This window comes from Strongylocentrotus purpuratus, unplaced genomic scaffold (assembly GCF_000002235.5).
Source record: "Strongylocentrotus purpuratus isolate Spur 01 unplaced genomic scaffold, Spur_5.0 spur5_scaffold_9, whole genome shotgun sequence".
Classification (NCBI taxonomy): domain Eukaryota; kingdom Metazoa; phylum Echinodermata; class Echinoidea; order Camarodonta; family Strongylocentrotidae; genus Strongylocentrotus; species Strongylocentrotus purpuratus.
Genome location: NW_022145615.1, coordinates 13,966,786 through 13,973,172, shown reverse-complemented (window position 1 = coordinate 13,973,172; position 6,387 = coordinate 13,966,786).

The window sequence follows — 6,387 nt, the reverse complement described above, 5'->3', positions numbered from 1 at the left end:
ACTCTACATAGCTTGGTGCTTTCTGAACTCTTTTGGGGATTGATGTCATACTTCTTGGCAAACATTCATGCAGCATCTATTTCTGCATTAATCCCCTCCATCATTGGATTGAATGTTGCTCAGCAGTTGAATTGTTGCTCTTGAAGCCTTGAGGGCATCCATGATATTCAGATCATCCCTCTGGAGAAGCTTCACCAAGATTTTTGTCTTGGACATGACATTCTTCATAAACATGATGGCCACATTCAAATCGAATGCAAGTGCAAATTAATGATATTAAGGCATTTTTTCCCCACTATACAAGTTTGTCTTTACATTCATAATCAATCGAGATTCAAATTCAACAGAGAGATATGAACTATACAAAACAACAAGACGAAAAAAATCTTATTCATGAACTGGGCAATGGGGGAGTGGTCGTCCGTCACCACCTCCTTCACTTCAGTGCCCAGTTGCTTGACTTCCTCAAGGCCCTCCTTGAATGCCTACGGCTCCATAAGTATGCTCACCATGTCGCATTGGCGCTTGTCTTTGAAGATGGCATGTACCACGTTCTGGGTATCATGCTCGAGGAAAATGTATGTCAAGTACTGAGCATTATGTCCAGGACTATCGTTTTGTCTATCACCTGTATTGAGAAACAATAACTTCAATTAATGTGAACTCATTAGTTCATCAATAGATGAAGCTTCACCAAGATTTTTGTCTTGGACATGACATTCTTCATAAACATGATGGCCACATTCAAATCGAATGCAAGTGCAAATTAATGATATTAAGGCATTTTTTCCCCACTATACAAGTTTGTCTTTACATTCATAATCAATCGAGATTCAAATTCAACAGAGAGATATGAACTATACAAAACAACAAGACGAACAAAATCTTATTCATGAACTGGGCAATGGGGGAGTGGTCGTCCGTCACCACCTCCTTCACTTCAGTGCCCAGTTGCTTGACTTCCTCAAGGCCCTCCTTGAATGCCTACGGCTCCATAAGTATGCTCACCATGTCGCATTGGCGCTTGTCTTTGAAGATGGCATGTACCACGTTCTGGGTATCATGCTCGAGGAAAATGTATGTCAAGTACTGAGCATTATGTCCAGGACTATCGTTTTGTCTATCACCTGTATTGAGAAACAATAACTTCAATTAATGTGAACTCATTAGTTCATCAATAGAATTGCAGCAACAAAGTTGCAATGAGATGTAAGAAACAAAGTGACTAATTGTTTCAGCTTCTTCTCAATCATAATTTTGCATTTAAATAGCCAACTGAAATCATTCAAATGCCTCACATTATGAAGAAAAAGAATAAAGACTTTATTCACTTTTGACATCACTGTCTTACAGAGCATTGTGGGCTGGAAGGAGCCGGTGAACCCATTGGTTGTCCACAGCCTGTCTATGAGCTGCCCAGGGTTTGATATGCACTTCCCATGGGCGCTCAAGAAGAACGGCTCTTCATTGACGTCTAGGCTCCGCACATAGAATGGGGTAAACTTTCTGAAACTGTAGTAATGCTGTAGAATCCCCATTGTTGCACTATCTAGGACAACATGTGCAGCACCATGACTAGTTAAAGTCTTGTGTTTTTTTACCTGCAACAAACATAAACGATGTGAGATGGTAATTGAGAGGTAATGATAAAAATGATTGTGATACAAATAATAATTATATTAATCATAGTAATAATAATAATAAGTTCTTCTATAAGTGCATTTCTGGACTGTCGGCCCTCGCAATGTGCCTTACAAAGTGCAATTTCATGATCAATGGTAATTACACTTATCCAAAAGATAAGTTTTAGGGGCTTTTTTTGAAGACGTCGACATCTGTAATGGAGCGTAGCGATTGCTACTGGGAGAGTGTTCCAAAATAATTCTCCCTGCAGATAATAGACTTTGACAGACGTAATCTTTCTCTGAGCAGGCAATGATGTTTCAAAATAAGTGTTGTATGCACCTTGATCATTTGGGAACATCCAAGGACTGTTATTTTGCTTACATCCCCAACCGTCATGGTCCGAATGATTCCGGATCTATTCGCATTCTTGAGAAATATCTCCACAATTATATGGTTCCTAACTTCTACTAGAGCGAACCATTTAGGAGATCCCTCCGTCTTCATTGTTTCTATTGAAGAAAACAAAATAAAACCTGATGTTTAAAGGAGTGTTATATGCACCTTGATCATTTGGGAACATCCAAGGACTGTTATTTCGCTTACATCCCCAACCATCATGGTCCGAATGATGCATGATCTGTTCGCATTCTGGAGAAATATCTCCAGAATAATGTGAGTTCTTCTACAATAGAAGTTCATTTAGGAGATCCCTCCTTCCTCTTTATTGTTTTTATTTCATTTACCTTGCATATTGCCATGTCTCATTGCTGATGTGACCTGATGGCTTTCATCAGCCCCTTTTTGTACCATGCGCACTTGCTTCTTCAGTCGTACGATGTTATCATGTATAATCCCAAGAGGAGGACCCCCCAACTTCCATTATCAGGAAGTCACAAAAGTCGTCCAATGCAGTGGATGTATTGGTGCACCGTATTAAGCTTCAATCCCTCCTCTTTTTCTTCCTTCTTTCCCTTCCCTTTCATGCCAGGAATTTCTTTTAGTTTTTTTGTACATCCCGTTTTTTGTTTAAATACATATATTAGCACTAACTGACAACTTTCGTGTAATATTGATATCTCGCTAATGGTTGTAAGCGTCAATAGCGGGGATGGTGCCCTTCTAGTATCCCCTGCATCTATGTCACCGGAGAAAGTCTTTTATTTCATGAGTCCCAGCTGTGAATTTGCTGAAGATTATTGTCCCAATCCATTGTCTGTCCATGTGTGACATTGTGAACATATAGTCAGAGTAAACATCCTCGGACTCTTTGAGTCGTCTAGCAGAGCCTGAAAGTTTTGATTTCATCTCCTCATAGTCTGCCCCATATGGAGCTGGTGGGGCTCCACTGGGCTCACACTGAACAGACACCTGATGGCCAGCAAATTGAAGTTTGTTCCAATGCTTGTCACGAATTAATTCCATTGCAGAGTTGAAAACTTGATGCTCCTTTTGTTTCCGCTCCTGGTCTGAGAGGGCATGCTGGTAGTAGGTAGGTTTGGCCTCTCCTTCAATGGACGATGGCAGGTGAACTCCTACAAGTGAATTGGTGCACGGAGCCCAGAGGTGTTCTTTTGGGTTTAGTGCAGAATCTCCAGGGCAGTATGATGTTACAAGGAGACCATCCAGATTATTATCCCTGAAGAGCCTACCATAGAACACCTCATTCACTTGGTGGTTGACATTGTAGTCTGGTCCACCGTCCACAAGAAGAATGAACACAGACTTCTGTGGCTGACGATGCAGGAGTTGAGAAATGTCGTTCATATGGGATGCGATGTTCATAGGTGAATGGGGGCTTCTGAGAACAATGTGGGAAACTGAATTCTGCTCTTTTTCTGTTTGTTCCATTTGAAAAGTAAGTGACACAGTTAATTCCGCCAGTTTAGTTTCATATTCTTGACTTTTCCAATTTTTCTCTCCAAATTTTTTCAAAACTTTCTTTAGTTTGAGTTGATTGAGCCTCAACAAGTTTTTGAAGTGATAGAGGTAGCTGCAATGGGCCTTCCCGGGCTATTGGGTTTTGGTGCCTTTCAGGGTCTCTTTGGCGCATGAGTATTCAATGTAGGTTACGTAGAAGATTATTGCCATAAATACTTGCAATCTCCCATCAACAGCATGACTCCTCTTGGTCAATGGTGTAATCCTCTCCTCTAACAAATCAATCACTCTCATTACCCCCTGTCCTGTGAACCTATAATACTTAGGTATGCTTTTCTTATCATTAAATGTGTCTAATGGATTCGTCCTGTCTCTGAAAACACGTTTGGTCTGATATCAGTAGCGTTGCTGTGGGCAATATAGAGCACCAGGAGCATGACCTTTGGAAGGCACACATATTTCTGTTTTTGAGATGCATCTTTGATGTTGACAATTTCAAGCCACTCTGTGTCTGCCCTTGGAGTGCCCAAACTCCAACTCGAGAGTATCCATCTTCTCTTGCAGGTATCCAAATCTTCAATACAAAGCCGGTTAGCCACATCAGCAAAACTTGTGTCCATCCTCTTTCTCATTGGATTGGCTCTATTGCATTGTACATTTAGAATATTTCTGAGAGGAGGCAAGTAATAGGATGCATTAACTAAAGTAAAGGCTCTCTGAATACAAACGTTCACTTCCGAAGTGAAATCCGAAGGCTTAAGTTGACGTAGGTTCTCACGTCCACGGTTACAAAAGTACAACATCAGATCAATGAATACTTTATTTTGCAGTCCCGATGGAGTAGATAGATCCATAGATGCTTGCATCTTGTTCATGTCTGATTGTCGTAGTTTTGAGTCAGAGCTCGGCTTTAATAGCCTTGCTCATGTTGTTAACCTCATGTTCCGCTTAGCCTTACCAATACATGTACTTTCAGAGGTTTTTGACTTTTTTTTCTTTCATGATTTAGATTTTTCTTGTACGCTCGGCTTTGCCTTGCTACTAATTTTGCATTTGGGAGTACCCACAGCAATGCCCCAGCTCGGCTTTGCCTTACTCTTCGCCTAACTGGCATACGTACAAAGCATGCAGATATTGTGCTTTATATACCTCACTTAAGAAATCCAGCCATCTGATTGGTCGAATTGCATTCATAAACTTCAACTGTTCCTGTAAAATTCTCGGTAACCATGCATAAAACATTTCAATATTTTTAATAACCATGGTTATTAAAAAAAGTTGGTCAGCCTCCATGGTTACCCCATAGGTTTACATGTTAAAAAATGGTTTGAGCGATGGAGGATGCCGTATGTGTGCGAAGGATTGGTCGGTAATTTCAATACAATTGAATCTCGATCGATCTTACCGACAATTTTATCTTGCATTGTTGACATGAAGACGAAAATAAACTTCCAAAACAAAAAAACAACATCTGCCGATAGATCTTGATCTAAGTTCGTGCCAATATGCATTGCAAAAGTAAAAGAAGAGTCCGTATATGGAGCTTTTGCGAAGCATTCATCACACGCGAAGCCGGTTTCAATCCATTTTAATGTATATATTGGAGAAAACTGCCAAGCATGTTAACGGCGGGCCATAGCCGCGTGGTCTAAGCGTTGGTTTTCGATACACCTCTTGTTGTACGCAAGGGTTCGAATCCCGTCTTCGACAAAAAATTGATAAATATTTTTAATTTTTCATTTTTTAGTCTATTTTTTTTCGGCATATAAAAGTATTAATGACTGCTTTAATATTCGAGAAATAGTTGTTTTCATACGCTCTCGGGAAGGTTACAATTGGGCTATTCCCCTCGGCAAGCCTCGGAGAATAGCACAATTCTAACCTTCCCTTGAGCGTAATAAAACAACTATTTCTCTCAAAGCAGTCATTAATACTATAATATTACTGGATATTACTTCTACTACTAGTACTATTTACTATATTTACAAAGAACCTAAATGGCCCAAGTCAACACTTTCAGCTACATCTGAATGTTATCTTTTTCAGAGTCACTGGTGGGGAAGTGCCTGGTGGTGCATAAAGGAAGCATGGGCTAATCCATCATTGTGGCCATCAGTGCCGTTTGACGATCCATCATGGCCATCTTAAAATCTCTATGGAGTCTCTCGGCTTGCTCCCTATCTTCACGCCTCCGCCGCTACTATCTCCTTTTTCCTATCCAAATGTCTCTCCCGATCCTGCCTCTCCTGCTCGTCGCTCACTCTCTGCCGTTTCTCTATGGCCTCCATCTCATGAATACTAAGTTATAAAATTCTTTCCTAAGCATCAGTTTACCACATTTGTTGAATACTTGACAACCAAAGGGACAAAACTAAGTCACTAGACCTTCTATTAGTCTATACAAGCATGGTATCAAATTCACCTTTGCTAATTGAACTTAACTCATGTTTGTAATATTGTATCACATATTCAATACCAAAACTCAACCTCTGATTGTAATATTTAAACAAGTAAAACTAGAACTGATTATTTTCACGTTCATAAAAAGAACTAGATTCATCTTGACTTCAGAAAAGTACTCATGAATCAAGAGAACAATCTTGCTTGAAATATATGCTATATATCCTGCTACTGACATTTTTGGCATTTACTAATAATTCCACACAGCATTTTTGACTGTATTATCTAAATAACCTTGACATTACTTTTCTATGATGTTTTATACCATTAATCCAACGTGTTACACACGCCCACTATCGAAATAGAAATACATGAGGGTTTCCTAATGGACAACCGTACCAGAACGTGTTAATATGATGCACACTTCATGCTAACATTAATAATGGTGTCTTCGAAGATTCAAAGAAAACAATAAGAATGGTA